The sequence below is a fragment of the Pongo abelii genome, chromosome 16, assembly GCF_028885655.2.
Source record: "Pongo abelii isolate AG06213 chromosome 16, NHGRI_mPonAbe1-v2.0_pri, whole genome shotgun sequence".
Lineage (NCBI taxonomy): Eukaryota > Metazoa > Chordata > Mammalia > Primates > Hominidae > Pongo > Pongo abelii.
In genome coordinates, this window is record NC_072001.2 from 14096583 (window position 1) to 14110880 (window position 14298).

A 14298-nucleotide genomic window follows, 5' to 3' on the forward strand; every position below is an offset into this window, starting at 1 on the left:
CACAAAATTTATAATGGATAAAGTTCATGTTTTAGGTTTTATTTTAAAAATGAAATATAAAAGTATAGGAAAAGAGCTGATGTTATTATTATTACTACTATTATTTTAAGAGACATGGTCTCTCACTGTTGCCCAGGCTACAGTGCCTGCTGTGAGCAACAGCTCACTGTAGCCTTAACCTCTAGGACTCAAGGGATCCTCCCACATCAGCTTAACAAGCATCTGTGACTACAGACATACACCACCATCCCTAGCTAATGTTTTTTAAATTGTAGATAGAGACAGGGTCTCACTAAGTGCCAAGCCTGGTCTGGGTGGAACACCTGGCCTCAAGTGATCCTCTTATCTCAGCCTCCCAAAGCGCTGGCATTGCAGTTGTGGGCCACCATGATCGGCCTGATATTATTTTGAAAGCAGCCTATTTTTAAATCTTACAAGAAAATTGACCAACCTATGGGATTACAATTGCCACACGGCTAAATAAGCTAACATATTGCTAGATTTACTTGTTAGAAAGTTTAATAATCGTAGGTCACATGAAATATAATCTTGCCTCCATGACACTCTTTGCTGGCAGATCATGTCTGCTGCAGTGTGCTCAAATTTGGAATGATATTTCAAAAATGACACTAATCAATAAATGGCATTGGCAGACAAATGAAGAGTGGAAGACAGAAGTGGCAAGGAGGAAACCTGGGGTGGATAAGAAGACAGGAGTATGACCATGAAATTGGTCAGGTGTGGATTTAGTTCCCTGACCTTGCCTTGTTCATCTTCACTTTTCTTCTATAAAACAGGAATACTATAGATAATAACCGAACTCTCTGTAATGCTTTAGAGAGATTACAGGTAGCATTCCTACTAAAAGTTCTGGTAGAGTAGATGTTCAATTTATGAATATTTTATCTGTTTCAGGAAGCAGATTTTGGGCAAACCAGTTTGAAAACTTGTACCTCACTGGTCTGGCTTACACATGAAACATTTTTTGTGGTTAATGGACAAAGTGCTTCAAACTTACTACTGTATTACATTCTTTAAATCCCAAAAATACTCACCTCCACCAAAATCTTTTGAAAAAGATGCGGCAGAAGATTCAGTTATTCCATTCTCCAGGTGACCAGCTTCTTAAGCACTACAAATAAGTGAAAACAACACCATTTACAGATGAATGAAAAAAATAAACCCTTTACCTTATATGCCAAAGTCTAAATTGTCAGCTGCTATGGATATACACTTTTGACTTGTTTTAGCAATTAAAAAAATCAACATGACCACAGTAAAGGGTTAAACAGAAACTTCAGGGGGAAAAGGAATCAGATTTAAAAATGCTCCAACAGACTGGGCACGGTGGCTCACATCTGTAATCCTAGCACTTTGGGAGGCTGAGGCGGGTGGATCATCTGAGGTTGGGAGTTCAAGACCAGCCTGACCAACATGGAGAAACCCCGTCATTACTAAAAATGCAAAATTAACCGGGCATGATGGCACATGCCTGTAATCCCAGCTACTTGGGAGACTCAGGCAGGAGAATTGCTTGAACCCGGAGGGAGGAGGTTGTAGTGAGCCGAGATCGCACCATTGCACTCCAGCCTGGGCAAGGAGAGAGAATCCATCTCAAAAAAACAGAAACAAAAACAAAAATTTAAAAAGAGCAACAACAAAAAAAACTCCAACAGACCTGTGAATACCACAATAAAGACTGGCCAGAGATTTCCAACATATAGACTATATAGACTAGGTACACAATGCTTTCTGTGAATACACTATGCTTTCTGTGACTGAAGTGGAGAAAGAGAAGGGGTATGTACCCAGAGACCCACAGGTTCAATGTTATTGCACTGCACCCTGTACTTAAAATCCATCTTCCTGGCCAGGCACGGTGGCTCATGCCTGTAATCTCAGCACTTTGGGAGGCCAAGGGGGACAGATCATCTGAGGTCAGGAGTTTGAATCCAGCTTGGCCAACCATGGCCAACATGGTGAAACCCCGTTTCTACTAAAAATACAAAAATTAGCTAGGTGCGGGAGCACATGCCTGTAATCCCAGCTACTCGGGAGGCTGAGGCAGAATTGTTTAAGCCCAGGAGGTGGAGGTTGCATTGAGCCAAGATCGCACCACTGAGCTCCAGCCTGGAGACAGAGCAAGTCTCAAAAAAAAAAAAAGAAAAATAATCCATCTTCCTACAATTGTGTTCACAGCTATTAGATTTGACACAGACCTGTTTACTTGGTGAACCGTACATTAAACAGTTCTGAAATACTGAATGGCATTCCAACTTAAAATGACTTCAGATTAATCCAAATTAAAGCAACATTAAAACTCAAAACAAATACTCAACATCAGGAGTCTAATCAAGGGCCAAACATTTGATTCACCCACTACTAATACTTGTATGAATTAGTTCACCCCAAGCAACTGTCTTTTCCTACAAGAATGATAATATTCCTCATCATAACTGTAAAACAACATTTAGTGGTCACAAAAAGTCAATACAATAAAGGCCCTTCTGTCCGGGCATGGTGGCTCACGACTGTAATCCCAGTATGTTGGGAGGGTGAGGCGGGTGGATCACCTGAGGTCAGGAGTTCGAGACCAGCCTGACTACCATGGAGAAACCCCGCCTCTACTAAAAATACAAAAAATTAGCCGGGCATGGTGGCACATCCCTGTAATCCCAGCTACTCGGGAGACTGGGGTAGGAGAATCGCTTGAACCTGGGAGGCGGAGGTTGTGGTGAGCCAAGATCACGCCATTGCATCCTGCCTGGGCAACAAGAGCAAAACTCCATTTCAAATAAATCAATAAATAAAAAATAAAGGCCATTCTTGCTGTAGAGTTTCTAATGCTTGGGACTAAAACAAGATAAAATACAGCTGTGAATTTCTCAATGCTCATTTTATCATATTAATAAATCATAAGACTGCAATTCTCCTCATGTTCAGTATATATCAGAAGTCTAACCAAGTGAAGTAAAATGAATGGGCAAATGTTAGGTATCCAATTCAACAAAACGAGACTCCTAGACAAATCCACAAAATACATTTCCGCATTTTTTTTTAAATACCAATCATTTCATTTAGATAACAAATTAGTTCATTGTTTAACAGTTACCCAAAAGCTGTGGAATAAAATAATTACAATGCTCCCCAAACTACAGTCAGAGAATAATGCAGGAAATATTCTCATTTCTATTCTGATCAATTTTATAAATTAAAATAAAAATTCACACACACACACACACACACACACCCACCCACCCATGCACACACACAAGAATCATACCATATGAATAAAAATCAAACTGTTCTGTTTAGAATGAAAAAGACCAAAGAACTTCTTAGAGGATGTGACTAAGATGCCAGTGACTTACTGTGTAGATAAAGTCTAGTGTGGATATACATTCAGCCGGAGTACCCTTAAAGCACTACCAGAACAGATCATCTCTCATTCTGTTACTGATTATTCCACCTGCAGACAGGGTGGTGGTGTGCCTGGTAAACTAAAATGGAACTGAATCATGGCTTTAGCCTTATGACAAAATATACCTCAGGGTAACCAGGACTTCAACAATGAAGTAGACCAGGTCAGATGGCAGGACACACTCCCAAAGAGACAAGAAGGCACTTTTCTCCAGAGTTTGGTGCTAGCCATAACCAATAATTCTGATTTTCTCTTGCTCTGATCCCAAATTTAATGGCAATTCCCTCTCCCCAAAAGTAAAAATTCAACAGTGACAAAGAGTTATTAAGCATAATTAATACTTAAAAGAGATTAGGAGTCTGAGAGATGGTGAGGATAAATAGCAGGGAATTTTTTTTTTTTTTTTTGTGAGAGAGAGTCTGGCTCTGTCACCTAGGCTGGAGTGCAGTGGCACGACCTCGGCTCACTACAACCTCTGCCTCCCAGGTTCCAGCAATTCTCCTGTCTCAGCCTCCCGAGTAGCTGGGATTACAGGCAGACACCACGACACCCAGCTATTTTTTTTTTTTTTTTGTATTATTAGTAGAGATGGGATTTCACCATGTTGGCCAGGCTGGTCTCCAACTCCTGACCTCAAGTGATCTGCCCGCCTCGGCCTCCCAAACTGCTGGGATTACAGGTGTGAGCCACCGCACCCAGCCAATATCAGGGATTTTTTGGTAAATGGTGGTAAAACAACTGGACATCAATATGGGGGAGAACAAAACTCCGTCTCAAAAATTCAAGATGGAACAAAGATCTGTATGTGAAACCAGAACCAAAAAGCTCCTAAAAGAAAACACAGGAAGAACACATTTGTGTCCATGGGGTACACAAAGATTTCACTGATTGATTGACTGACTGAGACAGGGTCTTGCTCTGTCACCCAGGGTGGAGTGCAATAGTGCAATCATAGCTCACTGCAGCCTTGACCTCCAGGGCTCAAGACATCCTACCACTTCAGCCTTCTGAGTAGCTGGGACCAGACACGTAACACCACAGCCGTTTTCTGGTGTTTTTGGCATTGTGTTTTGTTTTGTAGAGACAAGGTCTCCTTTATTGCTCAGGCTGGTCTCAAACTCCTGAGCTTAAGCAATCCTACCGCCTCAGGTTCCCTAAGTCCCCGGATGATAGGCTTAAGCCATCACACTAGATTTCTTGAATAAAACACAAAAAGTATGAATCACACAAAAAAATTGATACCCCGTCTCTACCAAAAAAATACAAAAAATTATCTGGGGAGCCTGGGAGGCAGAGATTACAGTGAGCCCAAATTATGCCACTGCACTCCAGCCTGGGTGACAGAATCAGACCCTGTCTCAAAAAAAAAAAAAAAAACAAAAGGGCTACAACGACATGGCAATAGGATAGAGCCGACTAGTGATGTTTGAGATAGTAGTTTAGTAGAAAACAGTTAAGAGGATTTGAACCCAGAAAAGAAATTATAACAAACACAAACTTAATCTTAAAAGCATTTTAAAATTTTTTTCACTTGGAAAGGACACCTGAAACCAGTTTATACACATACATGGTCACACAACTGCAAAACAGCCTTTCCTGTAGGAAATCTCAGATCATGTATGCCTGCTGACACACACGCTAATTTCTATATGTATGTACATCAATGTTATAACTACTACTCAAAATGTCATTTTTAAAATTCCTCATTTCCTGAGTTTATTTCTTTTAGAACTTACAAAAATAACATACCTTTTTAGAAAGGCCAAGGTCCCCCTTCTTGGGCATAAATCCAGGGTCTAAATCATTGGATTCAAGAAGTTTCTTAGTTGGTTTTCTTTGATGTTTACTTTCATAAAGTCCTGAAATGCATGTATCTTTATATTAAATGATTTAGAAACTGGGCACAAGTTAATTTTTTAAAAATCTGTATACCACACAAAGTGAATCTCAATGTTTTTGATGTTTTCTCCATCATCTTATGGGAAGAGGCAGGATGGTAATTTGATTATAAAATATTAGTAAACAAAACAAGTAAACAGTTCTCAATGCAAACACAAACTAATGTGAGGGATGTGTGTGTGTTGACTTTAAATCACAAAATAACTAAGGGAGAAATCAAAAGGACAGAACTATCTTTATGACCACTGATTGTTGGTGAGGACAAAATAAGGAGGAGTGAAATAGAGCTTGGATAATGGTCATAAATGGACCACGATTACAGTTTCTGCTCTGCCCCTAAGAAAATAAAATTCAATAGGTAAAAGATAATTCATAGGATCACTCAAGAATTATATAAAAGAGCTGACTTAATAAATCGAGTTTGGCACATAATAGGTACTGAAACAACAACAACTATCTTTACTATTCTCTCAAAAATCTTTTTAATTATACCCAACTAGTTTAAGCACAATTGGAATCATTTCTTTAAGGAATAACATCAAAAGCTCCTGTTGATGATGTAAAAAAGTTACATCCAAAATTTAAAGGGGTACAGAAAAGAGGATTCTTCCCATTCCTTGACTGACTATAATATTCAATAGTTACAAGGTGAATTAGAGACAATATGTTTAGATCCAACTCTCCCCAGGTGATTTATAAAGAATGATCAAGTGAGAAGTAACTGGCAATTAACTTCGAATGAACTGGTAATTACTATGTGGTCAGGTATATAACATCATAGATTAATACATTATGATCTCCATTTTATAGATGAGGAAACAAGTTCAGAGACTAAACAACTTCCCAAGTAACACAAGGACTGGTGGAGCCAGCACTTGAAGCACAGTGCTTATTCCACTAATGTGCGGTGCCCCTCTTGAAGCCCTGTTATCCTGGTTGTAATTTACACAGTGGCTGATCAACAATCATGAAGAGCAACACTGGAGCAAGGAGCATAGTTATCAAAAATACGTCTCCTTGATAGCGTGCTACAATTCATAGTAACTATATCTAATTAGCCATCATTGTAACTATTTCCCAGGACAAAAGAGGGTCGTTTATTGTATATAGATACAATGTTGGCTTTACATCAAAACATACTAAAATCTCCTGCTTCCTCTAATCATATCTGCTCAAATACTGAGACCCCAACCACACCTTACCTGGCGTTTTAACTAGCAATTCCTCAGACTCAAGGGCAGGCCGTGGAGAGACTCCCGGAGCCACAGGTACAGACAAGGTCAGCTGTGGCAACTCAGCATGTCCACCTCCAAGTTCTGACTGAGCCAAGGGGCCCTCCAAAAATGGAACCTCCTTTTTTTTTTTTGAGACAGAGTCTTGCTGTGTCACCCAGGCTGGAGTGCAGTCATGGGATCCCCACTCACTGCACGCTCAGTCTTCTGGGTTCACGCCATTCTCCTGCCTCAGCCTCCCTAGTAGCAGGGACTACAGGCTCCCGCCACCATGCCCGGCTAATTTTTTGTATTTATAGTAGAGACAGGGTTTCACCATGTTAGCCAGGATGGTCTCCATCTCCTCACCTCGTGATCCACCCGCCTCGGCCTCCCAAAGTGCTGGGATTACAGGCGTGAGCCACTGCGCCTGGTCTACAGAGCCTCCCTTTCAAGAACTGGAAGCTCTTCCTTGGTTGAAATCAAAGAATTCTCGTCCACCTGCTTGTTCTGAGCACTAGATTGACCTCGGGCTAGAAGGCTTTCCTCTTCACAGCGGGAACTTACCTAAGAACAAAAAATAAAATTAGAGTCCACAGGCCAAAATTGTTGTAATTTAAGTGTCAAAAAGAATAACGCACTTTAAAAGGAATGAAATTCTGACAAAGGCTACAAAAAGTGGATGAACCTTGAAGACATTATGTATGCTAAGGGAAATTACTTAGACACAAAGAACAAATATCATATGATTTCAAGTATATGCGGTATCCAGAATAAGAAAATTCTTAAGACAGAACATAGAATGGCAATTGCCAGGGGTTGAGCAGAAAAGGGAGTTATTGGTTAATGGGTATTGACTTTTAGTTTGGAAAGATGAAAAAAATTATGGAGATGGATGGTGGAGATGGTTGCACAACAATGTAACTGTGCTTCATGCCACTGAACTGGACACTTACAAATGGATAAAACAGGCCCAGCGCTGTGGCTCATGCCTATAATCCGAGCACTTTGGGAGGCCGAGGCGGGCAGATCACGAGGTCAAGAGATCGAGACCATCCTGGCTAACACGGTGAAACCCCGTCTCTACTAAAAATGCAAAAAATTAGCCAGGCGTGCTGGCGGGCACCTGTAGTCCCAGCTACATGGGAGGCTGAGGCAGAAGGAGGTGTGAATCCGGGAGATGGAGCTTGCAGTGAGCCGAGATCATACCACTGCACTCCAGCCTGGGCGAGAGTGAGACTCTCTCTCAAAAAAAAAAAAAAAGATAATATAATAAAATGTTTTATATATGTGTATATTTAACCAAAATTAAATAAAGAAAAAACTGAAGTTGACTGAGATACACTGAAGCTATAATATTGATAAGTCCACAACAATAATTCAAAGGCAGGGGAAAAAGACTGCTCTAATGTCTCCAATTAAAACAACTACTAATGAACTCCTTAATGTTACAATTGGTAATTAATGGGAAAGAAAGAAGCACTTATTCTGCCTTTCAAGTATTTCAGGACAATAACAGAGTCCAGTTAATGAAAGAGACTATCACTTAATAAAAATAGAGAAAACAATAAAATCTGAAAGTCTTCATTTTGTAACCTCTAATAAAATTATTAATATAGGTAAAGATCTTCAACTGGGGTTTTCAAAAAACCATCAGGGAAGCTGGGCGTGGTAGCTCACACCTGTAATCCCAACACTCTGGGAGGCTCAGGCAGAAAGATCACTGGAGCCCAGGAATTCCAGACTAGCAAGGGCAACATAGTGGGATATCACCTCTACAAAATACTTGTTGTTAAAAATTAGCCAGGTGTGGTAGTGTGCACCTGTGGTCCCAACTACTCAGGAGGCTGAGATGGAAGGATTGCTTAAACCCAGGAGGTCAAGGCTGCAGTGAACTGTGTTCATGCATCTCTGCACTCCAGCTTGGGCAAGACCCTGTCTCAATTTTAAAAAAGAAAAAACAAACTGTCAGGGAATGGCTGATGGGAATAAAATATTCCTTTTTTTTTAAACCCTCAATATGCAATGTATTACACATTATCATCTCTGATATAGTCTAGCTAAAAATGTTCAACTTCAATCTATCAAACTGATAGGTTCTATCTTCCACTTCACAGAGAACAGGAGATAGAGAAAATCTAAGTGACACCTATGAGAAAGCAATTACACAAATATAGAGAAGTAGATAACTTTACATGTCACTCTCTTATAGACATGATCCTGATCATGAAAAAAGGGATTGTTCTGAATTCAAAGTGATTTGAGAACCATAACAACCAGTTACAATGAGTAGTCCTAGACTGAGACCTGGTATGAATAATCCAAAGGTAAAGGTTAGGGGATAACTGGTGAAATCTGAAAGACAGCTGATGTCAGATAAACAGATCTTATATAAGATGTAAATCTGTTAAACTGATTATAAAGGAAAATGTTCCATTTTTTAACTACATATTAACCTATGTAGGCGTAGAATGTCAAAATGTCTCTAAATACTTCATTTTAAAAAAACCGAATTAAAAAATAAGACAAATAAGATGTATTTATTTTTGAAATTAGGATCAGACTATATATATTTCACTTTATATCCTATATTTTTACTTAAGATAAAATCATAACAATATTCCTAAGTCATTAAATACTCTTTGAAGACAAAGAGGAAAAAATATATACATAAAGAAATATAATATGTAGACTCATTTATATATTTCCTGAATAACCACTAAATCCTAAGTACTGTGCTAGAAGCTGAGAATAAAAAACAAGATCCCAGTTAAGGAAATTACTGTTTCATGAAGCTAAAGTATGACACTGAAGATAAAATTGCAGTTTCCTAAGGACCAGTGAAAGTTTGCCGAAATTTTGCAACACACCTTGTGCACCTGCTCCTGTACCTTCTTTTGTTTTTTCTTAGGAGTAAATATCTGATCGTATTCTTCTGTATATTCCAAAAGCCACTTGCTTGCCTTTCTAAGGCATTTCTTCTCTGACTGCACAGCTAAAAGATGATAAACAAGTTCAATATTAATCCAAAAGTTTCAGGAAAACCCACTGTTTTTATGAGACCATCTGGTACTCCCAAAAGTAACCAGATGGGAAACCACATAGTAAAATAGACTATGGCTTATGATGCAAGAGGCACAAAATGGCTTATGTTTTCTCATATGCAAAAGGAACTGGGGGAGACAAAAGGACTTGTGTTACCTTATATACACATACAACAGAATATATGGGGCCCATCCAATATTAAGGAAAAGGTTAAATTTAAAGCCAGGTCTTATAGTCACTGACGCCTGTACATATAAAGCTAATATACACCTAACAAAAATATAGCATCTAGATCAGGTAAACGGGTAAAATACATCTTGAGTTACAGGTTAAGTATGCCTTATCTGAAATGCTTGGGATCAGAAGTGATTCAGAATTTTTCATATTTTGGAATATTTGCATCTACATAATAAGTTATCTTGGGGATGGGACCCAAGTTGAAACACCAGACTCATTTATGTATTATATACATCTTTTATACACGTAGCCTGAAGGTAATTTTACAAAATATTTATTTTCTACATTACACAAAGTTTGTGTACAGTGAACCGTAAGAAAGCAAAAGTGTCATTATCTCAGCCACCCACGTGGAATATCTGTGGTTGTTTGGCATTACCATCATTCCTGCCTCTGAATTTATATGCTACTGATAGGCAAACATTTCCTTACACTTATTCACACATAAGTCCTTAACAGTAAAAATATGACATACCCTTAACACAGTGAGAAAGTAGTGTGTTCAGGGTAGCTACGCAGCACAGTACCATCACTAGAATACTTGTACCGGCTGATAAAAAAACAGTAATAACAACGTCGGGCTTTGTGTCTCCATCTATGATGCTGTGTTTTGATTAAAAGGTTACTGTATCCTGTTTTATTTTATAAGGTAAGCAGAGGCTGGGCGCAGTGGCTCACGCCTGTAATCCCAGCACTTTGGGAGGCCGAGGTGGGCAGATCACAAGGTCAGGAGATCGAGACCATCCTGCCTAACACGGTGAAACCCCATCTCTACTAAAAACACAAAAAATTAGCCGGCCATGGTGACGGGTACCTGGAGTCCCAGCTACTCTGGGGGCTGAGGCAGGAGAATGGTGTGAACCCGGGAGGCCGAGCTTGCAGTGAGCCGAGATCATGCCACTGCACTCCAGCCTGGGTGATGGAGCGAGACTGCGTCTCAAAAAAAAAAAAAAAAAAAAAAAGACTTTCTAATCATATTGGAAATGTGTAACAAGGGCCAAGTACTGTGTATTAAACTTAATAAATCAAAACAACAGGCCCTCTAAGGCCAACACGGTGAAACCCCATCTTTACTAAAAATACAAAAATTAGTCGGGCATGCATGGTGGCTCACACTTGTAATCCCAGCTACTCAGAAGGCTGAGGTGGAGAGAATCACTTGAATTCGGGAGGCGGAGCTTGCAGTGAGCCAAGATTGCACCACTGCAACCAGCCTGGGCGACAGAGCAAGACTGCGTCTCAAAAAAAAAGACTTTCTAATCATATTGGAAATGTGTAACAAGGACCAAGTACTGTGTATTAAACTTAATAAATCAAAACAACAGGCCCTCTAAGACATAAATGTGCCTCCCTGGGTTATCTGCCTAACCCATCATAGGAACTCAATTCAGCATTAAACTGGTTTTAGGTCAAGACACTAGAACTCATATTTAGCAGTTATTAAATTACAATTATTAAGAAAAAAATTTTATTAGGTAAAGTCCTTTACTCTAAAATGTTTCTCAAAATACATAGACACTAATATAAAAACAATTATTAAAACAACTTTGCCTGAATCTCAGGATTTCAGAAATATGAAAGTACTCATCTCTCACCTCTCCCATCCACTTAAAATGACAAAAACAGACCATTATAGCTAAATCAAAGGACATGTTTAAAGAGAAGCAAACCCAAAGAGTAACTACACCAATTCTTGACCCAATTCTCTGTGCTCTGTCTTATGTAACATTACACTATGAATAACAATCCCATCATCCACAACAGTTTTTTTTTTTTTTGAAACAGGTTTGCTCTCATTGCCCAGGCTGGAGTGCAATGGCGTGATCTTGACTCACTGCAACCTCCGCCTCCCAGGTTCAAGCGATTTTCCTGCCTCAGCCTCCCGAGTAGCTGGGATTACAGGCATACACCACCGTGCCTGGCTAATTTTGTATTTTTAGTAGAGACGGGGTTTCACCATGTTGGTCAGGCTGGTCTCCAACTCCTGACCTCAGGGGATCCACCCACCTTGGCCTCCCAAACTGCTGGGATTACAGGCGTGAGCCACTGCGCCCGGCCACACAACACAGTTCTAAACACTGGACTCTCATATCTACCAACACTCAATACCTGTTTAAAAACAAAAGGAAAAATTAGGAAGGGGCAATAACACTTCAGTGTAAGTATCCATGATCAACTACTGCTTAACAGCCTACACCACTTTTGATGAACAGTCAAGGCAGATTACTTAATACTTAAAATGGTTAACCTTAGGGAGTAGGAAAATACACAGACACACACAAAATATTTCAAACACTTCTTTTTGCTGCTGATAAGGAGTTCCAAAAGTAGTTTTTCCAAGCTATTTCCAAATAAAAGTAGATTAGGTGTAAAGAATTGTCTATCGAAATATTACTGTTATTTATTTAATAACGTCCTGACAAGCTTGCAATTACCTCATTAAATCAAAAAATTAGGACCTAAGGCCAACACTGTTTCCTCATATTCTTGATGTGAAAATCTGAGCACTCCTCTTAATAAGGAGTTACAAATACAAAACAAACAGCTCAAATGAACTAACTCCTCTCTCCAGAAACACAAACACAAGGCCTCATAATGAGTGAGTTCCTAGCAGCCATAATTACTGCAACTTACTTCTCCAATTTTCCCCTCCACAGTTAACTCAACAGCTCAAAAACTGTCAGTAACAAACAACAGTCACCATGATATGGTTAGGAGTGTGGCAGATTTCTTAACCAGTAATAATAGGAACAAAATTTTGCCTATTAATAGATCTCAAGTTTCGTGCACTTGCAAGAAACTAATTAAAAGGCAGCCTTGCACGATCTACAAAAACAGCCATAAAGACTGTTAACATTTTAAGTTAAAGGAAACAAACCTGCTCCTCAATATAGCAAGATACAACTGACTTCCCCTTACATACCCTAAAAAAAGCCTTACACGAGAAATTTAAACATGGAAGCAGAAACACACCAACAAAAACACATGTCAAACCCCACCTGTATATCTGTTTTCAACCATCTGGAGTCAAGGCGAGCCTGGGCAGCCAAACAGAAAGATTCAGAGGGCATCTTTTCTCCAGCTTCCTCCCAGGTCTCAGGCCTGCAAAGTAAACATACATGTTGAAGACCTAACGCTTTTTAATAGTTTACAAAGACACTCCCGAAAGGTTTAATGCAGAAAAGGAAAGAGAGAGAGACAGAACAGAAAGGGGGGAGAGAAGAGCTGGGGAGGGGAGTGAAAGGGAGAGAGGGAAAGAGGGAAGAGATGGAGGGAGAGGGAGGTGGGGAAGGGAAAGCCTCCTTCCAAGGTAGGCAGGGTGTGCCGAGTTTCTGCACCACGCTGACAAGACCTTGAGAATGGACGGTCACAGCAAGCCAAGTCACAATGTCATCTCCCTGCCCTCAAATCCAAAAGGTACACACAAGCCCATCGTTTTAACGACAAATGACAGCAGCATGAATCTGCCGCTTTACCCCACAGCAGGGCGCGTGCGTGAAACAAATCACTCAAAAGGATCGCCTGCAGAAAAACCCACAGCCGCCACCACTTGAGAGATGGAGAGAGGCCCGAGGCTGCGCCGCGGGCGGTCAGCGCAGGCCGCGGTGCGGCCGCCGCGTCCACGCCCGCCTCCCGTGCTCCGCCGCCCGCCAGCCCCGCGCCCGCACCGCCCCCGCCACCGGCCGCCCAGGTGCCCCAGGCCAGGACCTGACGCGCAGGGCCCAGTGGCCTCGCCCCGCCGACGTGCGGACGCAGCCTCCCAGGAGCCGCTGGCTCAGCCGGCGCCCGCGATCCCGGCGCTTCTGGCGGCCCGAGGGGCGGGCCGACGCGGGACTGCCGCCCCCCTGCGTACGGCCAATCGCAACGACGCTGCTCCGCGGGCGCAGCCAATGGGGAAGAGGAGCCCTTCGCCGCTCCTCCCGACTCTCCCGCTCCTGCAATCCCGCTTATCTTCCTATTTGGAGCGCCCTGGCCGCGCCAAGGCCAACAGCGGGCGCCGGAAGTCGGGATTTCCGCACGCCAGCACTCCCACGGGAGACTGCTTGGCCCAGAGCGCTCTTAATCACGCGCTGGCAGGTGGTTGCGCTCACACAAACTGGAGCTATCCAGGGCGCGGGTCGAGTGGGGAGACCAGCTGCCCTGGGTATGAGAACAGATCTTTGTGCGGTCGGCCCGCTTGGGCCTGCAGAGCTTCCTCCTGTGTGTTCAACTGAACACAGCAAAAGTCTTGGGCAGATTACACGGAGCAGCTGTGGAAGCACTGTGCAGGGAATCCAAGAAGGAAACAGACCTCCAGCGACCACAAAACAAAATTGAAGAAATATAAAACAATATAGGCTGGGCATGCTGGCTCATGTCTGTAATTTTCAGCCTTTGGGAGGCCGAAGAGGGAGGATCCCTCGAAGCCGGGAGTTGGAGGATCCCATGTTGCCAGACTGGGCAACATAGCAAGACCCCATCTCTAAAAAATAAAAATAAAAAAAT

The 14298-nt window shown here is 41.5% G+C and overlaps 1 protein-coding gene across 15 annotated transcripts in view; it reads right to left on the minus strand.

The window, feature by feature from the left end:
* LOC103889753 (E3 ubiquitin-protein ligase HERC2-like) overlaps positions 1-13648 on the minus strand; it is an 81553-nt gene extending 67905 nt beyond the window's left edge. For 7 of the 15 annotated variants that reach the window (XR_010137276.1, XR_010137281.1, XR_010137280.1 and 4 more), the window contains exons 1-6: positions 13522-13618; positions 12813-12915; positions 9402-9526; positions 6901-7098; positions 5171-5280; positions 1056-1132 (exon numbers count right to left, since the gene is read on the minus strand). The gene's annotated coding sequence lies outside the window, so the exon portion shown is untranslated. Of the gene's footprint in view, positions 1-1055; positions 1133-5170; positions 5281-6522; positions 6660-6900; positions 7099-9401; positions 9527-12812; positions 13037-13521 lie in introns of those variants that run through there. The other 8 variants (XR_010137279.1, XR_010137285.1, XR_010137278.1 and 5 more) reach the window with 4 other exon arrangements.
* Positions 13649-14298: the final 650 nt, after the last annotated feature.